The 26,090-nt window shown below is 34.7% G+C and overlaps 1 long non-coding RNA gene across 1 annotated transcript; it reads left to right on the top strand.

Moving 5' to 3' along the window:
• The first annotated feature begins 17,939 nt into the window (after nt 1–17,939).
• Nucleotides 17,940–23,564, top strand: LOC107877990. The gene is made up of 7 exons (XR_007045861.1): nt 17,940–18,150; nt 18,527–18,566; nt 19,778–19,986; nt 20,499–21,651; nt 22,530–22,595; nt 22,690–22,783; nt 23,277–23,564. It is a non-coding gene; the product is annotated as an uncharacterized LOC107877990 (long non-coding RNA).
• The last annotated feature ends 2,526 nt before the right edge of the window (nt 23,565–26,090 follow it).

The raw sequence follows: 26,090 nt of genomic DNA, 5'->3' as shown, positions 1-26,090 counted from the left end.
ATGCATGGGTATGGTCAATGGATTAAGGGTTATGGCATTCCCCCAAAATTATTTAAATTTGTTTGGAATTAGAATTAACCTCAACCAACTCTATAAATTGATTTTGGAATAGGGAAATATGTATGATTTAACCTACATTTTGAACCATTGCATTGCCTAAAAGGTTAACAAAATATAACTGGTATAGGCCTTATTGTCCATGGATTGAGTTTAAATAGTTTTATAAGGACTTGGCGGCCATGGTATGGTTTTTAAATTGGAACTTGGGGTCGTGGATTCCCCCAGGTTAATGGATAATTAGAATGGCATATTCTATATGATTGCAATAATATTGGTATAATGATACCATTTGGTGATGCCTTAATGGATGATTCTTAGGTTAAATGAAAGAGGTTATGCATAAATATTTTAATTAGGCTGAAAAGGAGTTGTGCAGGTCGCCGTGGAAGGCAGATGTCCCGGGGGGATTGATACTGGAAACCACGTTTGATGGTATGGGGACTTTTATGACTTTGTGTATAGTTCACACTTTATACATAAATTAGATTAGCTAGGGTTGAGGCATTTCCCTGTCCCTTCCTTGGATTTCTTTGATTTGTGTGGCTAACATGCACTAGAGCCCTTTCGGCTAGGGGAGCCAAATCCATATAGATCGTGGGTGACCTCACGATGATTTGATGGTATAAATTTCGAGTTAATGGTTTTAAATCACATGATAAACCTTGTTCCTATCTCAACATTATATATATATGCATGTATGTCCACATGTATATTGAATTTGGATTTGATTTTGAAATGATATTATTTTATCTCTTTCCTAAATTGCATATCAGTGCTCACCCCACTAAACATCCTTGAAAGCTACATCCTTTGATGATGTAGGGTCCTAGGGGTTTCTTCTATTGGTTTATGCAGTATTAGGTGGTGCAGTCTTCTATTAGGTTTGCGGTGAAGTAGTGAGCTTTTTCCATTCATAAAGCTTGGTTATTCCATTGGTTTCCTTCCATATTTTAGAATTAAGGAGTTGACATGAACATTATTATTATTATTATTATTATTGTTACTTTCATAGTCAGGGCCATGCCCTGACCAAGTTTGATATTTAGATTAGTTTAGATGCTTTTGTGGACATGTGTAGGTTAATCGTGTTGTTGACTCTTAGGACTTATTCTTAAATTACGTTAAATGTTTTACTTTTATTTTTTTTTATCCTTCTTCTTTATTATTATTTGTATTTTGCTCGATTGAAAAGGCTATGGGGGTTACTCTGATCATTGATTTGACTTAGGATACCAACCATTACAACTTAGCATGGGGTCGGGTCGTGACAAAGTTGGTATCAGAGCATAGGTTCAAGTTCTTTGTATGTCCATAAATCTGTGTCAAGTAGATTTTCTTTTATGGGTATGTAGTGTACAACACATATAAAGGGGAGGATGTGGGGCATTTAGGAATGTTTCCCTTTCTTATGTTCAGTTTTGGGCTACAAAGTCTACTATCATTAATTATCTCTAACTTCTAATTTTCTTGTATTTCTTATTATTCCTCCTCGAAGATCTATTAGTCGTGAAAACTCTGCTAGAATCTTGCACCGCATGAGGGCAATATGGAGTGGACTCGCCCCGCCTATGGAATGCAGACCCAGTTTAAGGTCCCTACTTTTGATTTTACTGCTCAACTTGGGGTCCGCCAGTCCCCACTAGTCCTTTTCTGTTGGTAACACTCATGATCAGTCACCTCAAGGAGATATATCTACACGGAGTTCTATAGATCAATTCATCTACTTACTTAATTGGTGACATCTCCATCTCATCAGACTGATCCTATTGGTGCTGTCATGAGTTCTTCTGAGGTTACTCAACTTAGGCGATTTATGAGGTTAAGTCCTCCAACCTTTATAGATTCTAAGGTTAAAGAGGATCTTTGAGGATTTATTAATGAGATAGAGAAAATTTTTATAGTGATACATGCTACTATTATAGAGGGTGTGGAGTTTGCTGCTTATTAGTAAAAAGATATTACATATAAGTGGTATGAGTAGTGGGAGCAGTGAAGGGGTGACGATGATGAGTAGGCTATATGGGAGAAGTTTTCTGGTGCATTCCTTGATTGTTTCTTTCCTCAAGAGTTAAGGGGAAAATGTAGCGGAGTTTGTGAACCTAAGGCAAGGAAAGATGAGTGTGAAGTAATATGCCTTGAAATTCTTTTAGTTGTATTATTATGCTTTGGAGTTGATGTCTAATATGAGGTCTAGAATAAGGAAGTTTCCTTTAGGTTTGTCTCGTGAATTGGTATTAGAGTAAAAGGGTGCGACATTGAATAATGATATGGCTATTTATAGGCTTGTGGTTTATGTGCAGTAAGTAGAGTATGAAAAGAAGAGACATACAAATTTGGGGAGAGATAGAATAAGAAGTTCAAATTTTCTAACTAGGGTAGAGGTCAAAAAGCTAGTGGGAGAGATCATAGATACTAGAGAAAGAAGAAGACTTGAGGAAATTCTGGTTCATACTTTTTGGCTAGTGCTCCTTATCCTAAGCTTTTTGGTGATTGCCACTTTTAGATTAGCACCATTCCTAAGGCACAGGGTGCCCAGTCTCAGGCTAATGAAACATAGTCAGCTCCACTATATTCTCCTTATCAATTTTGTGGTCAGCATGGTTATTGTGATAAAGGAAGGAACTTGTATATTAAAGGTGGCCAACCTAGTCATATTCAGAGAAACTTTTCTTTAGCAAAGGTGCTACTAGAGCTAATAAGGTTCTGATTGCCGCTATTTTATCTTCTATGCCAAAGGCTGCTATATCTGGTAGCAACACTGGCCAGAATCATCTCTATGCTCTTACCAGCCATCAAGAATCTGAGGTATCTCCTGATATTATTACTGGTACATACAACTCTTATTTCATGATGTGTCTTGCTTTATTGATTTGGGGTCTACTCTGTCTAATATTACCCCTTAAGTGGCTGTGAATTTTGTTTTTGGTCCTTAAAATATTTCCAATTCCTTTTCTATTTCTACTTCGATGGGTGATTTTTTTAATTATAGAAAAATTTATATAGGTTATGTGGTGTATATATATCATAAGGAGATATTGGTGGATTTAGTAGAGCTTGATATGGTAGACATCGATGTAATCTTGGGGATAGATTGGCTTTATTCATGCTATGCCTCTCTAGATTGTGGGACCCAAAAGGTCACTTATCTATTTCCTAACAAATCATTAACTGAATGAGAGAGAAGTTCCCTATTAACTAAAAGGAAGTTTATCTATTATCCTAGAGCGGGAAAGTTGATTCTAAGGGGTATCTTTATCATTTGGTTCGGGTTAAATATTCTAGTTTCGTGGTTCCCTATTTGCAATCAATCCCTTTGTTTAATGAATTTCCTGAGGTCTTTCCTAATATTTTTTTTGGGTTTCCACCCGACAGGAAAATAGAGTTTGTGATTGATATTTTAGAAGATAATCAAACTATTTTTATTCCTTATATATAGAATAGCTCTGGTTGAGTTAAAGGAGGCTGAGGAACCATTAAGGGATCTTCTTTATAAGGGCCTTATTCATCCTAGGTTTCCCTATAGAGTACTTCTATACTTTTTATGCGTAAAAAAGATGGGTCTCTTCAAATGTGTATAGACTATCGATAGTCGAATAAGATTACAATGAGGAATAAATACCCTCTTTCAAGGATTGATCATCTCTTCGACTAGCTTTAGGGTTCTTGATCCTTCTCTAAAATAGATTTTTATTTGGGGTATCATCAGTTGATGATTAGGAAGGTTGATGTTCTCAAGATTACTTTCTGAACATGATATAGTCATTATGATTTCCTAGTTATTTTATTTGGGTTGACTTATGCTTCAAGCGCATTTATAGATCTAATAAATTGGGTGTTTAGATAGTTTTGGATATGTTCGTTATAAATTTCATTAATGATATTTTGGTGTACTCTAAGAGAGGAGGATCATACTAATCACCTCCAAATTATATTGTAGTCTCTTTAGGATTAGAGTTGTATGCAAAATTTCAAAGTTTGAATTCTTGTTGAATGTTGTGACTTTTCTTGGGCATGTCGCTTCTAGTGAAGGGATCAATGTGGATCCACAAAAAGTAGAACGGATAAAGGGATGGCCTAGACCCATGACTCCAACCGACATTCAAAGCTACTTGGTCTTGGTTGGGTATTACAAGAGGTTTGTACATAATTTTTCTTCTATTGCTACCCCATTAATGAAATTGGCTTAGAAAAAAGTGAAGTTCTTGTGGTTAGATCCTTGTAAGGTAGCTTTGAGAAGTTGAAGAATAACTTAACTTTATCTTTAGTCTTTCCCTACCTGAGGGTACTGATAAGTATTTTATTTTGATGCATCCAGTGTGGGACTGGGTTGTGTTTTGATGCAACATGGTAAGGTTGTGGCCTATGCTTCTAGGAAACTTAAGGTTCATAAAAGAAATTATACAACTCATGTTTTAGAATTGGTGATTGTGGTTTTTGCTTTGATGATTTAGCATCATTATTTTAAGTAAGTTCATGTGGAAAGTTATCCCAATCATAAGAGCTTACAGTATTTGTTTACTTAGAAGGAGTTGAGTCTCTGATAGAGGCAGTGGCTTGAATTGATTAAGTATTATGACATGAGTCTTCACTACTATAAAGGTAAATCTAATGTGGGTTTTGATGCTTTTAGTAGGTTTCCTGGGGAGTTTATCACATGTGGATTAGGAGAAGAGGGTTTTGTAAAAGATATCATCGACTGGCTAATCCAGGAGTTCATCTTTGAACTCTAAGGATAGAAGGGTGATTGCTCAGAAAGTGTCAAGTCATCTTAGTGCTGAGGTGTAAGAAAAACAGGTTTTTGATCTTATTCTTATGCAGATAATAGATAATGTGGGATAGCAAAAAGGTTATGGCCTTTGAGATTGGTGGTGATGGTATCTGAGGTATCAAAGTAGGTTGTGTGTTCCTGATATTGATGGGTTGCGAAAATGGATTTTGACTGAGGCACATGAGTTGAGGTACATAATTTATCCAGGTTTGACAAATATTTAGCATGATAGAAAAGAGATTTTTTTATGGAACAATATAAAAATAGATGTGGCTAATTTTGTGGCTAAGTGTATGGTTTGTCAGCAAGCAAAAGTGAAGCACTTAAGGCCTGATGGCATGTCTCAAGAGATTGAGTTTCCCATATGGAAGTGGGTGATGATCAATATGGATTTCATTACGGGTCTTCTGCGAATTCATAATTAGTATGATTTAATTTGGGTCAGTATGGATAGGATGACTAAGCCTACTCACTTGTTTCCTATGATGACAACTTACTCTTGAGAGGATTATGCAAAGTTATTCATTGGGGAGATAGTTAGATTGGATGGAGCGTCGGTGTCTATCATTTCAGACCGAGGTATGTATTTCTCTTCTCACTTTTGTCATTCATTTCAGAGAGGTTGGGGGACCAAGGATAATCTAAGCACCACTTTCCACCCTCAATCAGATCGATAAGTGAAATAGACTATATAGACTTTGAAGATATACTAAGGTCTTTTGTATTGACTTTAAGGGAAGTTGGGTGGATCGCTTTCCTTTTATTGTGTTCACACATAACAATATTTATCATTTGTGTATTTAAATGGTTCCTTTTGAGGGTCTTTATGGCAAGAGGTGTAGCTGTCCTATTTGGTGGTTTAAGTTTTGTGAGACTCGGTTGTTTGGTCTTGACTTGGTTCAGCAAGCCATGAAAAAGGTAAAGGTGATAAGAGAAAAACTGAAGACTTCTCAGAGTTGCCAAAATTCTTATGCAATTATAAGGCAAAGAGAGTTGGAGTTTGATGCAACTGATTGGGTGTCTCAAAAGTTTCTTCTATAAAGGGAGCGATGTAGTTTGGGAAGAAGGGAGGATCAATCCTCGTTATGTTGTTCCATATAGGATTTTTAGGAAAGTTGGGAATGTTTCCTATGTGTTGGAGTTGCCTGTAAGCTTGGTTTCTATGCATTCAATTTTCCATGTGTCGATGTTGAAGAAGTATGTGGGTGATCCTTCTTTTGTTGTTCTTGTAGAGGATGTTGGTATTTTCGATTCATTGTCTAATGAGGAAATTCCAATTGAGATTTTTGATAGGAAAGTCTATAGATTGAGGACTAAGGATGTGGTTTTGGTAAAAGTCATTTGGAGGAATCAAAAGGTAGAGCAATCTACTTAGGAAGCCAAAGAGGACATGAAGTCCAAATATCCATTCTAGTCCCCCACATTGGATAGAAGTGTTTTATGCTAATGGGTTTCTTAACTCCTCACTCAGGGATGAATGATCCTAGGGGTGATGTAATACCCCAGGTTTTTGACTCTGAAAAATTCCACGTGTATTCTCATTGTCCAGGAAATGACCAAGACCCTACGAGTCTTAGTCACTCTATAAGAGTCATGCAATACCTGTAATAGTCAAACCAGTGAGGATTACCTATTTTTCTATCTTAATTACGACTAGGACCCCATGAGTCATAAGTTTTGGTCACGAATCTTAAGGTGGGACTCATGACAAAACTAGTGAGTTGGCCCTAAGTCATTGCCCAAAAGACAATTCATTGTGAAGACTCATGGCCATGAGACCAGTAGCGATTGAGAGTTAAAATTCCTGCAAAATTTAATTAAGGGCATGGTGGTCTTTTGCACGTACCCCACTACTATTATACCACATAAAAAATTCTCTTAGCCCTATTTTTACCTATTTAACATAACATAAACACTCTCTTATATCTCAAACTCTCCAATCAAGAGAATAGCTAGGGTGTTTAGGGATTGAACATCTAGGGTTCGATTTCTGGTTTCTGTTCCAAATTCCTTAGTGTTTCAGTCCTGTATCTCTTCGCTAACTTGGTTTTATAGAAAACCATGTGTTTAATCATGGTTTATGTGAATTTTATAATTTGGTTTTTAATGGTGGGTTAAGGTTTTTAAATTTTTATCACGTCTTTGGTTTCCTTATGGTTTTGGAAATATTATTCATGCTTTATCTCATGGTCGTGGAACAAAATTTGTGCATTAGTATGGTAAATGGGAAAGAGGTCGTGGCATTCCCTGAAAATTGTTGAACTTCATTTTGAGTTGGCATTAACCTAAACCCACACTGTAAATTAGTTTTGGAACATAGAAATATGCATGATTTAATCCACTTTTGAACTGTTGCATTGCTTAGATGGTTAAAAGAACATAAATGGTTTTGACAAAGCCTTGGTGGCCATTGATTAATTTTAAATCATTTTATAAGGCCTTGGCGGCTATGGTATGGTTTTCAAACTGGAACTTGGGGGTCGTGGATTCCCCCAGGTTGATGGAAAATTTAAATGACATAATTCTATAAGCCTGCAAGCATATTGGTATGATGATACCATTTGGTAATGCATTAATGTATGATTCCTTGGTTAAATTAAAGGGGTTATACATAAATGTTTTAATGAGGTTTAACAGGTGATGTGTAGATCACCGTAAAAGGTAGAGGTCTCGAGGGGATCGATACTGGAAACCACATTTACCAGGGTATGAGTCTTTATGACCGTGTGCATAGTTCACACTTTATACATACTTTGGATTGGCTGGTGTCCAGGCATTCCCTAGACTTTCCTTGGATTTAACTGATTCATGAGGCTAACACCTAATAGAGCCCTTCCAATGGGGGGAGACGGACCCATATAGCCCGTGTGTGCCCTTAGGATGGTTTGATGCTATAGATTCCAGGTTAATGGTTTTAAATCTCATAATAAAACTTGCTCCATATCCTAACATTATATATATATGTATATATGCATGTATCTGAACATGTATATTGAGTTTGGATTTGATTTTGAAATTGTATTATTTTATCCCTTCCTTGAGTTAGATGTCAACGCTCACCCCGCTAACTATCTTCGAATTCTATATTCTTTCACGATGTAGGGTCTTAGGGGTTTCTCTTATTGGATTGGGAAGTGTTAGGTTTGCGGTGAAGTGGTGAGTTTTCATCATTTGGAAAGCTTTGTCATTCCATCGATTTCCTTCTTTATTTTAGAATTGAATAGTTCAGATTAACATTATCATGGTCATTATCACTATCATGGTCGGGGCATGTCCCACCTAGTTTTATCTTCAGATTGGTTTAGAGTCTTTTGCGGACAAGTGTAGGTTGGATGGTGTTTTTGACTCTTAGGGCTTATTGTTGAGTTACATTAACTATTTTATCTTTATCTTTTAGTTGCCTTCCTCTTTGTTATTATTTGGATTTTTCTTAGTTGAACAGGCTACATGGGTGGTTTTTGATCCTTAGTCGACTCGAGATACCCATCACAACTTGGCCTCAGATCAGGTCGTGACACTTTCAATGAACTATAATAACTTACTACTACTGGATCGGAATTACGAAACACTAAGTAACTTAAAACTTTATGAACATACTCAACCTTCACAAGTTTCTCTATCTTTTAGGTCACATCCTAATTTTGATTTGGCCTAAGGCATTAATCTTCTATAAGTCCCCTTAACTGGTAAATATATCTCAAAGTACTATTATACAATCTACACAACACCTTTTTGACTCGAACCATGGTTCTAATATTGACTTGGATTTTTTAGGGTGTTACAAAAGAGGTTTCGAGTCATGGGATTGAGCCAAAAATGAGTAATGACCCAAATGAAAATTGCCAAAGTAAGGATGTGGCTCAACTTTAAGAAAATAAACATAGTTATAACGAAGAAACCTCAAATTCTCTAAGAAAACATGTTGAGTAGATGTTGAAAGCATAATGGAGAAGAATGAAAAATATGGAAAAGCATTGGCCAAGTGGTGGGACCTAGTCCAACAAGGTGATAATGTAGTTTTTGATGACATTAATTTTTTATGGGTGAATTTTTGCAAGCAATGATTGAGTGCCAAAATGAAGAAACACTTGATATATGAGAAATAGTGAGCCAAGAGTGCTTATTGAATTAAGCTCAACAATTTGAAATCAATGAGTAACAACTTGATAGTGTAATACTAATGGTGGGTGAATCTCATAAATTTCATGTTGACTGATATCAAGTGTAGGTTCAAATTGAAATGGCCACACAACTATTAGAAATAGAATTGAATGCAAAATATGAGGCATGTGGTGATCAGCATCAAGTGGATATTAATAATATTGATGAGATGGTTTCTAATGAAGATATGGGTGAGATTTATTTGAAGAATGCTAGGTGATTTGTCAACCAAGAGAGCCAAAAATAATGAAGGATGCCGAAATTTAAGAAGTGAAACTAGAGTCACAAGAAAAAGTCAAGAAAATCCTTTATGAAGACTCTATTTCATTTTGAGGTGAAAATGTCAAGAAAAATACAAATTTGGAAATGGTAAGGCTTAAACATCACTATTTTTCAACGTTATGCTTGGCACATATGATGAAATTGAAACAAACTGGCAAATGGAGAATTTTGGAGATGAGAGACAGTCTTTATATTTTGTAGTTTGTTATTCAAAGAAGACAAAATGGCATTCCTAAGTGAAGGCCAAGAAGTACAAAATTTGTTGTCTAACAAAAGGCCTTTAGTTTTTTCACCAACGACCAACGAGTCTAAAAGACGTTTTGATTTAAATTTGGATAAAGGATAAAAGTCTTTAAAATGGAAAGGTGGAGATGGTCTCATTGCTTCCTTACCCTTGCCCCAAGAACCTAAAAAATATGTTGATTTAAAATTAGGATGAAAATTCAAATCCACAAAGAGCATACATAAATCGTAAGGTTTCTTGCATCGTGTCATGGTGTTAAATCAAGTGCTTGATGGGAAGCACACCATAATTTTTAAAAATTTTGTTTAATTTTGAAATTCTAATTTTTAGAATAGCTTCTGAATTAATTTTTGACTAATCCACAAAATCTTAGAGCTTTTAGAAGTGATATGAAAAGGATTGGGTGAAACAAATTGAGCGGATGGAAGTTCGGGATTGTACTACATTAAAAATGGGACTTTGGACACTTTTTCAAAGTGTCCAAATTGCCAAATTTTATGGCATATTGCATAGTGACCTAGGCATCACAAATTTTATGGCATATTATAAGGGTATATAATCCTTAAAATAGTAAAATACAAGGATAAATAAATAACCAAATATGACAAGTCATCAAAACCAAGTCAATTCACAACAAGAGTAATCATGTTCTTGGCCTTAACTCCGGGAAATGTGTTTAGCCGCTCATGGACATAACCATAAACACAATGATTTAATACATGTTGAAATACTTAAACAAAACAAAAATTGGAATAAAAACCCTAGTTGAAGTGTTCTCCAGGTTCCTTTAATGTTTCAGGGTCTTGCAAGGCATGTAACATAATGTTTAAGTGTCCTATTTATTGGTGGACCAACGTTGCTGATTTGAACTTAGGTCTGTGCCACGGAACTTATCACGGTTCCTAGAGTCTATAGCACACCAATATTACGGTTAAACACTTGAAATGGTTGCCTAGTTTAACCCCAAGAGAGTTTTACATAACCTAACATGGTGTCTAAGGTCCATGGCACGCCAATGACCCCAAAGCGTCCATTTTTTGTTAAGTGTGGTCATGTGCTTTTGTCCATCTATTCCAAGCCTGGTGGTGACGTTTCTAATTGATTTAATGATTTTATATCATAAATATATAATAATTATCATCTCATAAATCATACTATATCATCAAACACCATGACTTAGATCTCAAAATAACATAAAATCAAAGATGGTGAACTCGAAACTTATGCAAAGAATACTAGTTTTACCGTTTTTATCTTTAACATAGTTTTGACTCTTAGCTTGTTTAAATTGAACCTTAAACAATAAAACTAAGTTATTACACATATAATTACACATTCATAGCCTTATTAACTCATTACACACACTAGAATCCATCGAGATCAACTAGAACAACACATAGCTCAAGCTAGTAACAATAGTTTTCTCGTCTAAACTCAAAGTGACCAAATTGATTCCAAACTTGTTTGAAACATACCTTAAACACTATTTTAAAGTATTTCAAAAATTTTATTCTAAAATATATCATTAATAAAACATTATTAACACAAGAAGTCCTCAAAACAAGGATAAATTAGCATAGATAAGGACACTGTGGTGAATAAATTCACCTCAGATCATCACCCCATAATTGAAGTTTTGTTTATCCCCGAACAACTCTTTACTATAATAATAATAAGAGGAGACTCCACACTTATACTACAAGCAACACATTTAATCTAGCACTACAATGACTGTACAGAATACAAGTTTTTATACTAGGCATGTTATACACAATTGAAAGCTCAAGAACACTAGTCCAAAACATCCTAGCCTCAAAAATTGACTCACCAAGTTAGAAAACTCATACATTTTGCTCAATCAAAGAGATAATGGAAATAATCCAACTATCACCAATCATGTTCCCTCACAACAAAAGAGTTACCTATAATTACTCTCATAAATAAAATTTATTACAAATTGTTTATAAGAATCAAATTATGCTCACTCTCACACAGAATTCACAAGTTACACAAGATGAACCATTGGCTTTTCGTTAGTGTAACACTCTACTAATATTAAAGTGTTGATGCTTAAGATAAAATAGGTCTTTAACGGTTGTAATATAGGCTAAGGGAAAGGTAGGAACTATTTGGATATAGTGACTATTATCCCTAAGAGATTTAATACATCACACTTTTTATTTGATTCACCTCTAACAACTAATTTCCACAGATTCTGTCTTCTCATATCTTTTATTTTGCCCTATCTCATTAAGCTCACTCACATACAGTATGAAAGAGAGTATTATATATAAATTCACAATTCAACTTTTGGCATAAATTTCTTTCACTCCTAATCCCAACACATCAATTGTACACTCCAATAACTATTACTTTGGGGCTTTAATTTGACCTTTCTCCTTCCTTGATTTCAAAATCCTTAATCATCTTAATTTTACACTAAAGCACATTGGAGATTTGGATCAAAATATGGTCAATCAAAGAAAGGTATACATCCTACATATGAGGCTACCAAATAAAATAAGTAAAAGGTTTAATGGAGCAAACTAGGATTATGCAATATAGTTGATCAAAAGAGGTATGAAATATGGATATCAAAGAAATGCTTATATCATCTCCTAAACTGACCTACTTTATTTTGCTTTGTACACACACCAGGCAAGTTCTAGACATCATATACAATAAGGAATACACAAGCACCTCGTACACATATGGAACATTCTCAACTCAAGTAAAATCATCATTGACTCTCAACCAAATAACAGGATGAATTCAACATTAAGACAACATTTATAAGAGTCATAAACTAGGGCCTAGGAGACTCAAAAGTAGTAATTCACACAATCCACATGCTTTTTATATTTAAAACCATACACATCATGTAATCACAAATAGCACAAACAAGAAAATCTCACTTATCCTACACAAAAACTTAAATTTACTTCTAAAAAAGGATACTAGGTTCAAGGGGCACCCCCGTAGAGAAGGACCGAAAAGAACAACAATGCGGTGGGTGAAGTATGGACCTACTAGACTGACCTAAATAAACTATAAACTAAAAATAGAAAATCCTTTTAAAATATTTTAAAATTTATCCAAAACTAGAAAAAATACCAAGACTCAAGACCCTATATCATCACTTTACTCAAAAAAATCGGAATTTCCTCACCCAACACTCAAAAATATACTTTCTCCCCAAAGTATTATCAAAATTAGAGATAAAAATACTCCCTAAGGCCTATATCCCTAGCTAGTATTATCTTCATACATCAAGAGGGTCTAGGGACCCCACACTCAGTTTTTGCCGCGCTCCTCAACTTAGGTTTCCGATCCTCAAACTTTCTATCAACCTGTGACTAAGAAAAACCAAAAACTACATGAAGTAAAAACTAAAAATATGAAAATAAACACCTACCTTAACTTGGGTTGCCTCCCAACTGCCTGATTTGGTGTCACGGCATAACCCAATATCACACTTAACTATTTTCCTTCATTATCTTCCTCTTACTTGGAGGCCATTTTTTTATTTATTTCTGAACTTTTGAGTGTGAACTCCTAAGGTAAATAACTTTATCAACAATAGCCTTTTCAGGATCATCAATCATCATCTCTTCAGTATTAGGTATTGGTGGCTTGGGGTAGATCAATAAGAAAGTCCAAAGAGGTCTTTGGCGGATTGGGCTCCATCACCACACACTCATCCACTTCCATCGATGCAATCATTCATAAGTGTTTGTAATGGGATAGTATGTTGAGTGGTTTGTAAACCTTAAAGACCACATCTTTATCATCCAACCTTATTGTATACTTGGCCTATCTCATATTAATCAATGCTCCTCCCATCGCCAATAATGGATGTCCCAAGATAATAGGTACCCTGTCATTTGCCTTATGATACAAAACAATAAAGTTAGCAAGAATAATATACTTACCAACCTTGATGAGAATGTCCTCAATGATTAATAACGGACTATAGTCTGGTCTACCATTTGGAGTAGCACCTAACATGGTCTTAGCTTTCCTAAACCCAAGGTATTGAACATTTATAAGGTAATAAAATTGATACTTTCCCTTAAATAACTCAGTTCATGGACCACCTCGCTGCTACCAATATGAATAGAAAGAGTGAACCTCCTCGGGTCCTTAAGATTTTTGGGCATCTTCTGTATCACCACCGAGCTACACTCCTCAGTGAGTGCTACTGTCTCAACATCCTAAAGCTTAATTTTATTAGTTACCATATCCTTCAAGTACTTAGCATACTTGGGCATTTCCTGTAAAACATCTAAAAGAAAAAGGTTAATGTGAAGCTCTCTGAACATGTCAAATAATTTCTTAAAGAATTCATCCTCCTTTACTTTTCTCAACCTTTGTAAAACTGGTGGTGGTAGTCCTCCTTCTCAAAAACTTTTATTATATTCTGCAATCAGTTGAGGAATCCATTCTACATACCTCCTTATTTGTCTTTGGAGGTTGATCAATCAACTCTTTATCCCTCAACGTGATTACTATTACTTGTTTAGGAGGTTCATTGTCACTTGGAAAACCACCTTAAGGCCTGGTATTTTGAGCCTACTATTATTTCCCCAACTAATGTTCCAACTACTTTTGAAGAACTTGCAGATTTTTGAGTTCAGCAACCATCTAGTCTTGGGTAGCCATGATCTTCTTTAAAATTTCTAGTATGTTACTGGCGTGTGTGTTTTAATGCTACTGATACTGCTGATTATTGTTCCACAAATAATTTAGTGCCTAACTCTACCACTTTTAGTTGTAGGAGTTACCATAATTTGTCCTTTGAGTATTGCCCATAAAATTTACTAATTTAGGATTTTCACCATACATATCTACAGAGTGGAAACTATTTCCACAAACCTCATGCTATACTGGAGTCTACTGCACTACATTCACCTGAGCTGCAAGTTGATTTGCACCTAATCTGCTGAATTTGGTCATTATTTGATTTTGCATAGCTGACAGTTGAGCAGATAAGGATGTTATTCTATAAACTTCAATCATACTAGCTATCTTTTTCCTTGATTTTCTGGATATGCACCATCCTAATTAGGATTCCCTTGATGAATATGATTCAACAAAGTGTACAACTTATCATAAGTCTCTTGTAAATCCTTACCACCTACATCTAAATCTAGTAAATATTTGTCATGTCAAGGGCTCCAACAAAGGTATGAGATAATACCTCTTTTAGCTTTTGATATTGTGGATAGTGTGAAAGAAGAGGCTTGAATCTCTCCCAAAAAAGATAAAGGTTCTCGTCTAGCCTCTATTTGAAGCTCACAATCTCACTGCGAAGTCTTGTAGTCTTTCTAGATGGAAATAAGTTGATGAGGAGATTTATTTGAACATGTCGTATCAGCATTAAACCAATTATTTTCTTTCCTAATAGTGAAAAGGGAAAAAGTGTCAGCCTCACATAGTCAGTTGACACACCCATTGGGATGAATGTATCACCGATCTCCAAAAATTTTTACAGGTGGACTTGTAGATCTATGTGAAAGCCCGGTAAATAATCCACTGCTAATCAAAAGCTGTACCATGTTCTGTTTCAGTTTAAATCTATATGCAGGAGCTAATTTTTAAATGGCAGAGGTCAAATTAGTTGCAAGTAGGATTGTTACTTTGCAAACTTTCCTACGAGATGGTAGATCCTCAGCCATGGGAGTAGGAATATCCTGTTCTTTATTTATTTGTAGGATTTGATAAAGAAGGACTACTTCTCTCCATTATTGGTGTAATCGTTGATTAGGCTCGAGGTCTGTTTTAACTAATTCCCAGTCCCTTAATAGCTTACTAGCCTATAAACCTATTTTTTTGTAAAGTTAGAAGCAAAAACAAGAAAAATCAACCAAAGAAATCTAACAAGTAAAACTAAAACTAAAGCAGTTGGAAAATTACAATTCCCCAACAACGGCACCAAAAAAAGATGCGCCCAAGTGCACATGCAAGTGTATATGGTACCACCAAATAGTAACGTGACCTTTTACAAGCCCTGTATTGATCCTATAGGGACTTGTGCTAAGAACTAGCTAATTCAAGTTTAACTATTGAGATTAAATTACTGAAAACGTAGCCACAAGAGTTTAAAAGTTGTAAATAATCGTAAACTAAAACATTGTTGTAAAGTAATATGTTTGAACAATAAATAGAGAGAAACCTAGGTTAAAGTCTCTACAAACAATCATACTATGCTATTGAACCTCATTTGTTGATTCACTTATCTTGGTTGCTAATTCATAGGGTTAATATTATTATTATGGTTTTTCGAGCCTCTAATCCCTATCTAACTTAGACCCACAAATACATCATTTATTTGGGATGTGAGAACTAAGTTAAATCCATTCATATTTCATTCCGTAAGTGAACCAAATGGATCACTTAGGTATATTCCTATCCTAAATGCAAATTATAATTTCATTCTGTAGAAGATTACAATCCTATTCTATATATCCCAGCGTACTATACTCTTGTTCCTCCATCCGAGCTCATAAGATGACTATAGATGTATTCTCAGGGAATATAATCCTTAAAATAGTAAATAAAAGGATAAATAAACAACCAAATATTATAAATAATCCAAACCAAATCAATTCATAACAAGATTAATTATTTTTTTGGCCTTAACCCCAAAAAAGGGTGTTTAGCGCTCATAGACACAAACGTAATAGCAATGACTTAATACATGTTAAAATTTATAAAAAAAGTAATAGAATAAAAACCCTAATTGAAGTGTTCTAAATATTCCCTCAAAGTTTCAAGGTCTTCTAAGGTGTATAACATAATGTTTAAGTGTCCTATTTATAGAAGGGCCAAATCTGCCAATTTGAACTTAGGTCCGTGCCACGGACCTTATCGTGATGCCTAGGGTCTATGACAGACCAATATCATGGTGATAAACTTAAATTTGTTTCCTATTATTCGTAAAATGGTGTATCACAGGCCCTAACACGGTGGCTATGGTCTGTGGCATACCAATGACTCAAAAACATCCAATTTTGTCAAGTCTTGTCCCGTGTTTTTTTCCATCAATTCCAAGCCTTGTGATGATGTTTAAAATTTATTTACATATTTTTATAATCTATATATCATCATTATATACTCACAAAGAATCTTATTTTATCAAACACCTTGAATTAGAGCTCAAAATGACATAAAATTCATGACGGTGAACTAGAAACTTAAGCTAAGAAAACTTGTTTTGTCCTTTTGATCTTTAACTTAATTTTGACTTTTTTTTGTTTCAATTGAACCTTAAACACTAAAAACAAGTTATTACACCCATAATTACACAAAACAAGTTATTACACCCATAATTACACATTCATGCAATTAGGAACTCATTAATAACACTAGAATCCATCGAGATCAACTAGAACAGCACATAGCTCAAGCTAGTAACACTAGTTTTCTAGTCAAAACTCTAAGCGACAAAATTGATTATAAAATTGATTGAAATACACCTTAAACATTAAATTCAAGTATTTTAACACTTAGATACTTAATTATATTATTAACAACACATTAATCACACAATAAATCCTCAAAAAAAAGGCTAACAAGCATAGATAAAGAAATTGAGGTGCATAAATTCAGCTCAAATCAAATAGTGCTAGAATATTGTTATTGTTTTGAAATTTATGAATTTTGTGCTTGAACATATGTATGCTGAACCAGAAATTGGCAAATGTTGTGTGAATTTGATGATTCACTGAGTGGGCTAGAAAAGTGTATAACCTTTGTATCATGAGCAAGAAATTATTGCCCTCAACTTATTTTTAAAAAATTCTTGAATAAATTTTGTATTGGTGAAGAAGATGAACATTGTGATTGCGAGGTCAAGTGCCATGATCACGATGAAAAAACTACTGAAAAATATTATTGCTTAGATATTCCGATTACCCATGCCACGATCATGATTAATTAAATGCTCTAGAAAAAAAATAAGCCATCACAATTGCAAGACAACATGTTGCAATCTCAATAAAGGAGTTGGAATTATATCAAAAATAGTAACTTTACACAAGTCTTCCCAGTGCCCATTTCACCAATTTCTTTGACCTAAATATGTTCTAATACATTTTTATGTACTTATGCAATCATTTGACATGTTTACTTCTTTTCTAGGTACTTATTTTTCAAAATATACTACTAGAAATTACCTCTATTCCAACAAACCTTTTGGCAATGATTCCAAAAGGGTTGCTATTGATGGTCTATTGCAACGGTTGCAACCATTGCAAAATAAATTATTCTAGTAGTTCTATGACCATTGCATTGATGGATAACCATTGCAATAAGGTCCTATAATAACATTTAGTTGAACCGTTGCCATAAAGTCATCTATGACAACACTTTATTGAAAAAAATAAGCTATTGCATCAGTTTTTATTTTTTCCCCTCCTTAATTTTTCACAAAATCCGTCAAAAAATTTAAAAGAAATATCACAAAAATTAGAAAAATATATAAAAAAATGTTTCACTCTCAAAGTCTCAAGTTGATAACCAGTATTACTCTCACTCTCACTCTCAACCCACTGTCGACTCAGACTACCGCTGCGTATTACTCTGACTATTGTTCTGAGTCACAATAGCCTAATTTATGGAAGTCACTACCAAAGTATAAAGCCCGACTATCGTTGTGCTGATTAGTTCAACTTTTTTTGTGTTGATTTACAATAGCTGTTGTTGATTAGTACTCTTGTGCCCTAAATTATTGCAGTTGTCTTATACAATAGACAACGTTGATTTACAAAACCCGATAATTTTCATTTCATTTCACCTCTCAAAATTGCACCGTTAATTTAGTAATTTTAAGGATAATTTTGACCAAATTTTTTGAGTTTCTATTTTGGGTTTTTTTCTCCTTTACTTTAATTGCTAACCTAATATTTGGGGATGGATTTAAATTTGGATATGCACTAATACTTGGATGTGAAAGCCTTAGGGTTTTTGGTTTTGATTTAACTAATGTTGCATTATTTAATTTTTGGCAGCTTCTATATCAAGTGCTGGTGGAATTGGAGGTTGAGGATTGTATGTACCTATTCTTACTATAATTTTTAGTATAGACCTTAAAACAACTTCATGTTTTTCTGCATTTATGGTCACTGGTGGCTCTATAACAAATGTTGTTTGTAACATGTACATTATAAGTCTCCTAAAATATGGGTAAGATTTTGATTGATTTCGATATAGCATTGGTTTCGGAGCCCTGCATGTTGTTGGGTGTAAATATTGGTGTTATATATGCAATAAGGTCCTGCCAAAATGGCTTATCACTATATTATTTGTTGTGTTTCTTGGTTTTTGCACTTTCAAGACATGTAAATCACAGTTTTTTTTATTAGAAATTGGAATCAGAATTGGAAAATGAGAATGAAGACGGCAAAAATGGGTTGATGAAAAATGAAAGTTGTGATGAAACTGAGCCTTTGTTTGAGAAGGAAACAAAGAGATAAATAACTAGCTGTATTCCATGGATAAAAATGGGGATGTTGATGATGTTCTGTTTTTTTCCTTTTTCCTCTATCTTCTTCATGGAAATCAATATGGATAAGTATGCCTACCTCTTTTTATCTTGTCTTTTCTTCACTTCTTTTGGTGTGTACATGTATCTTTTTCATTTGTCTTGAATTTTCCTTTTTTGGACACTTACATGTCATAACTTAGTCTTATATATGATTAAAGTCCATGGAAGTAATCTATTTTACTTTTAGGTTCTTAAGTATTTAGACATTTTAAGTCCTTTTGTTTGTTTCCTTTTGAGTTAGTAACTCTAACAAGCTACTAATTATCAAAAAGGACACCCAAAAAGTGTGAAAACATCTCTAGGCAAAGTTCTAATAAATAGAACAAAGTTTTCCCTCTTATCGTGATCTTCTCCTTGGTGGGATAAATAGTGGGTTATTGTGGCTCAGCTAAGACTTTTATGCAATTGTTCTCTTAATACAACTCACTGTTGTAGCTGTGTTTTGCTTTGCCATGATAAAGTGCTATGTGCCTCCTATAACAGGTTACAATATGCCTTATAGAAACAAAGAACATCTCTTTTTAACCACATACCTAAGAAATTTATTTTAACAGTAAGAAACACGACCGTCCTCTTTCTAGAAGGAGAAAAACCTTGCTCACTGGTTCAAATTGCATCAATGCTTTGTTTTACTTTCCACATCTTGTTTTAGTGGGTGTCCCTTCTGCATCTTGAGTCTCTTAACTGCTTTTTTCTGCTCCTAATCTGACACCAGGGTACATCATCACGGCTAAAGTATGACCAATGCTTGGCGGATATTGTTACTAAAACAAATTTATTGGTTGTGGAAGGATACTTGTTTGAACTTCTTGATACAGTCCGAACAATTTCTAAAGTACGCGAGAAAGCCCAAAAGAATGGAGCATTTGTTGCCATCACAGCATCATATGTGTCCTGCATTGAAAGATAGTATGATGATTACTGGTAAAACCATATTTTCTATCTTGCTTCCGTATAATAAAGCTGAAAATGCCCCCACCCAATCATTCCAAAGGGGAAAAAAACTCCACTCTAATAAAGAAAAAGTAGAACAACAACATAATCAGTCTCACAAGTGGGATATGAAGAGGATGGCTTGTATGTAGCCTCGTCCCTACCTTACAAAGGTAGAGAGGCTGTTTTCAATAGACCCTCAACAATAAAGCAAAAGTAGAAAGAAAGGGAGAAGCTTGGATAACTATGTTAACTCACTCGTCGGAGTTTGGATTCTCGATGTGTAATGAGAAGAACATGTATATCCTTGATAGATCTTGAACAAGACTATATTGATCAGGCTAGAGTCTACTAGTAGCTAGCAGTCCATTTAAATTCTCATGAAAACTTGAGTTAGAAAACCAAAATTTATTGTTGTTTAGACTTGTATCTAGTGAACTCGATTTGTTTCTTTTACTGACAATGTTATTTATCCTTATTATTTTCCATATTTTTTGTTCTAGGGAAATCAGGGAAAATTATGCAGATATAGTATTTGCGAACAGTGAAGAAGCATATCAAAATTTGAGGATGAGTTATCTCAAAACTTCAATGTTCTGGATATTGATCCCTCTTGTTTATAATTCTCATTGAATAATTTATCCAAATTAGCTTCTCTCAGTGACAATATAGAGAAGATCAACAGGATGAAATGATGAGTAAATCATAAGAATTAGCTTGTGTTGTCCTCCTGCCAAAGTTATTTTGGATAATGGAGAAACCAGTCCACGAGTTCTGTGGGCATATGGGTGAAGTCTTGGCCCTCTCATGGTCTAAAAATGGGGTTAGTATAATAATATCTGACTGGTCACTATATAGTAAAAACTCTTCCATTCACTTGTACTTTTCCACTATACTAGCCTATCGAGAGAAAGGCATTCTCGTTTCCCTGTTATCTTTAACATAACTACTTATTCCCCAAATCATATCCCAAGATTTTTTGAAATATTAATAGTCATGGGCATTAAAGTATAATATGTACTTCATTTATTACTTCTTAAGGAGAGTGTAAAGTCCATTGTGGAGAAGTAATAGTGAATGGAGGGAGTATATTTTATGGCTTCGTAAAACATCATCCAACATGAATAAACTGTAATTCATGTGCCAACGTCATTTTCTGTAGTATCTTTTGTCATCTTCTGTCGATAAAATAGCTCGTCTATGGAAAGTTAGACATGATCAATATCTTGGTGTTTATTCACATTACATTATGGTGAGCCTATTTTTGTTATTTCAATCTTCTTGCTGAAGTTCTTCTCTAAACTTTAAACTGGATGTTCATCTCATATATCTGCCGATGTCATACTTAGATTCAGTCACTTGTGTGGAATTAAGTCCCATGGATGATAATTATTTCATTAGTGGCTCGATAGATGGGAAAGTACGTCTATGGGATTTGTATGGTTGTCGAGTGATTGATTGGACTGATGTGAAGGAAATAGTGGTTGTTTTTTGTTATTGTCCTGATGGAAAGGTATGATTGCCTTTCTTTGTTTTTTAAACCTTTTTAAAGATGGTTACTTAATTTTTGAACTTATTTAAGTTTCTCGCTAGTGATTGGTGCAGGGGGTATTGTCGGATACATGAATGGAAATTGCTATTTTTAGGATGTTGTAGGTACGAAACCTAGTCTTTTCTTGATCCTTTATCCCCGGTTCATTATTTTTCTTGCTGTTATTCAGATAAATGCTTTAAATATTAGCACCGAGAGTAGAACAATTCTGTGAATTGATTTTTTCCCCTAACTAGTTGTGGATGCAATATACTTTTCTAAACTTCCAGCTGTACTTTGCAAGTTATGATTTCCATGTAACACTCATCGAGAATTCTGGCATACTTGAGAAGTATCCAAAGGAAGTTAAATGCATTTCTACTGACAAGGTGGGAAAACAAGTCGTCCGTGAAATATAACCATTGTAATGGTATCGAGTGCAATATTGTTTTGCGAGAAGGAAAAAATGAAGGGATGCAGTTCTGTTCTACATCGATTTTGAGTTGCCTTTAAAAACGTAACCAGGGTCCCCTGGCTGACATAAAGTTTCAACATAAAAATAAATCGCCTCATCTTTGTGAATACTGAATAACTTAAGTGGGTATAGCAAGTGATACTTCACTTCAAGCGAATAGTGCTTTCTTACTTTATTTAGCTAGGCTTAGAAGTCGATTCCCAACACAGACTCTTTCCTCGCATCGACTAAGTTTCTCAGACTCTCCAAAAATATTACCACACCCGTGTTGGATCTTTCAAAAAATACACTATTTTTGGAGTATTCGTCATGCACCTATAGAAATTTTCGAAGAGTCTTAACTACATAGTGCAGCGAAAGATGCCTAAGACCATTTTATATTTCAGGGAGCTATTTATGCAGCTGAGTTTCCATCACTTATCATTTTTACTCTACTATATTATAAAGTATTTATCTTGATTAATTTTACTCTATCAGAAAATCCATATTAATGTACTATCATCTCTGTGTGTTGGTAATCACTTGCAGATGGGCCTCCCGGTAAGCTTGCTAGGAAAGAAGAAGCTTACTAACAAGAGAGTAACTGGATTTCAAGTAACCATTTGTTTTATTCCCTTACTTTTTACAAAAAAATGGTTTCATATGCTAATTTTATGTGCTTGAGAACTAACTGACTTTCATCATGCAGAACTGCCCAAACGACTCAAGTAAAGTCATGGTTATTTCTGTTGATTCTCAAGTTAGAATAATTTGTAGATCCAATATTGTTTACAAATTCAAAGGTGTGTTAGTTCCGTACCCTCTACTTCCTCGCCCCCCCCCCCCCCCCCCCCTCTTCCAAGTTCTTGCTTTCATTGCTCTTTAGGTTAACTTTGGTAAAGGGGAGCAACTTTTTGATATGTTGCTTGTCCAAGAACATTCTATCATTTTTTATCAAAAGAAAGTCCACTTTCTGCTAGAAGGTACCTTAGCCACTTTGTTCATTTGTTGCTTGAGTTTGAAAACAAATTATCATAGATAATGGTTATTTGCACTGGTACCTAAATGAATAGTAATTAACGCGTATGCTGCTCTTTAATACACGATCGTTATGGTATTTTATGTTAAATAAATTATGCTCTTTTGAAGTTTTTTGCGGAGTTAAGAGCTATGTTTATTTCCTTTTTTCTTTTGCTTCCTTACTCGTTATGGTATTATACATAATCTCCCAACTTACCCTCTTTAAATATGTTGTCATTTTAGTGCTAATTGAGATTATTTATTCTCTTTTTATAGGTGTCCAAAAATGCAGGAGATGAAGAAAGAAATGATGAAGAAATTGACCTTACTTGAAGGAGATGATTGTCCAAAATGAAGGAGATGAAGAAATATGTGATGCTTTAATTTATATTGATCTTTTTAATTTTGAAGTAGTTGGAAAATCGTTGCAATAGCTAATTATAGTGGTTGAAATAGGTTGCAAAAAATGTTGTAAAACACCTAAAAACCATTGCAATACGCATTGCAATAGGTAGTTAAAAGTATTGCAAAAGACCAATAAATGTTGCATTAGATGTCCAAAAATTATTGCAATAGGGTAATTTCAATGCGTTCCTAGCATTACAATATAGACGACACATTTGCAACGCTTTCCTATAGGCGATACAAAGAGTCACAATACAACAACAACAAACCCAGTGTATTTCCACCTAGTGCAAAGAGTCACAATAGGAGGTTAGAAAAACCATTGCAATAGGTCTATGTATTGCAACTGTTGTCGTAACCATTTCTATAACCATTGCAATTGACCTATTGCAACGCTCACATATGCAATGCCTACCTAACCGTTGTAGTACATCTATTGCAACGGTTTTATTATCTATCACAAAATTTCAATAGGGATAATTTCTAGTAGTGATCGAACTTCAAGGAAGATTGATCACAGCTGAGTCTGAGCACTTCTTCAATTTACTAAGATATCCAGTCTCAAATTCCAAGGTGCATTTCCAGTGAATAAGAACTAGAATTGTTGAAGAAACTACTAACTCTAACTATCTAACTGCACTGATCGGGGTCGATCTCACTGACCCCTTGCTTCACCACACCCAAGCCGGAGGCTGAGGAGAGCAGAATAAGGTGAAGGTGGATACCGCTCATCAAGAGCTTGGTTAAGTGTCCAAGATAGCCGTGGAATCAAATGCTAACATTCTCAAAAATATGGATCAAGTGATTGATGATTACTTCAATTATCATGAAACCTCCTTCTCATCAACTGTTAAATGTTGTATGACCATCTCTTGTTGAAAAATTTCACAAGGAAAAGAGGCATCCTTTTGAAGAAGAGCCAAGCTCGATGACCTAATTTTCATCTAAGATTGGCTAGTAGGAGTTGGATATGTTTTGTCGAGTATCTAATTGAGAAAAATTTATAAATTTTAATTGAGTTCTATGTTAATTCCATTAAGAGAGACTTTTCCAATGAATTGGCTGTGGCAATCAGGGAGAAGCAAGTAAGGTCTGACACATTTGTGATCATGGTTACTATAATCTTCCCAATGCAAATAATGATTTGTATATGAAAATAGCAGAAGAAGTGGGGCATGAGTTGTATGTTAGAGATTTGCATGATGAAGACATGCCGAAATGGATAGCCAATAATGTGAAGGTCAAGCTTCAAAGTTCACTATAGAAGCCAAATCTTAGTTTTCCATCATTTATGCCTTAATCATTCCCTCTAGGAGTTTTTTCCCTTCATTGATCACATGGTTATGCAAAGAGGATAAGGTTTAAAAGAAGGTAATGAATGTATAAACATCCAAACACAAAGATTCAACCTTTAAAGAAAAGAGTCTGGGGAATGTGCTTATGAATAGGAAGATTGATATGAATTTACCAATATTTGGCACTTTCATCAAGGCCAATGAAAATATTGATCCTGCTAGAGCTTCAGTTTCCATTAATCCACTTAAAAAAGACCTCCTACACTCCGATATATATTTGACTAGGTGTATGGTGTACATGCCTAGATTTTGTAGTAGTGTAAAGCCCTTAGAGTATACCCCCGGTGTCACACGGTTCTTACAGTCCCAAGGGACCATAAGCTAACCCATGAGCTGGTATTAACTGTGGGCATTAGATAATATGATCATGAATATGGAAGAATATTGACACACCATAAGGCTTTAATAATTGGATTCAAAACTGAAATATGAGTCTATAGAAATAATTGACTGAATCTGATAAAATAATGATAAACTAGATAACTAACTATAATGTATGAATAGTGAATAACTGACTCTAATGTCTGATAATCCTCTAAAACTGAATGATTGTGAGTTGATGGATAGGCCCCAACTAACTCCAACTAACTACTAAACTAAGATATGAAATAAAGTAAGTTTGTCCTTAAAGTATAAAGACTCACCATTGCTACTGCTAAAGATCTGATAAGTCTAATCGTGAGCTGAGAACTGAACGTCAGAACCTATGATATAATATATCATAGCGCAAAAGAAAAGGTATGCAATCAGTACTTTGAATGTATTGGTATGCTAAATGAGATAGGCTGATATCCATGATTTCATGAACAGAACTAATAATTAACTGAATATGCATGTAAAGCATACAGTACTGAATAGAGAGCATGAAATCTATAGGTACTAGGAATATATGGAAATCTGTAAATATTGAGTATCCATGAAAATCCATAAATACCAAAGATACATGAAAATCTGTAGATACTGAGAATGCATGACCAAGTATATAAAATGAACTGAGTAAAATCTACAAACTGAAATACTGAAATAACTGAAATCTATATGCTTTGGTCAAACAGCCCTAAGATTGAATAAATGAACTAGGACTATAATTGAGACTATATCTGAGATTGTAGAAGGTATCATCTAACCGACATTCCCCAATTTGAGTTAATCAGGGTCCAACCTGTAACCCTAATTAGAAGGGTGTTAATACCGTGCCATGGGTACTAACACTGGCTGTGTAGATCCACTAAACTGATATAATGTTCAAAGGACTAAGGGTGTCAAGCTTGAACTGATAGGTGACCCCTTCGAGATAGTCTAGACTAATCTGACGGGTGACTTCTCATAT

Source organism: Capsicum annuum, chromosome 10, assembly GCF_002878395.1.
Source record: "Capsicum annuum cultivar UCD-10X-F1 chromosome 10, UCD10Xv1.1, whole genome shotgun sequence".
NCBI classification, from domain to species: Eukaryota; Viridiplantae; Streptophyta; class Magnoliopsida; order Solanales; family Solanaceae; genus Capsicum; species Capsicum annuum.
Note: the sequence above shows the minus strand (reverse complement) of the source record. Positions and strands in the feature narration are given on the sequence as shown.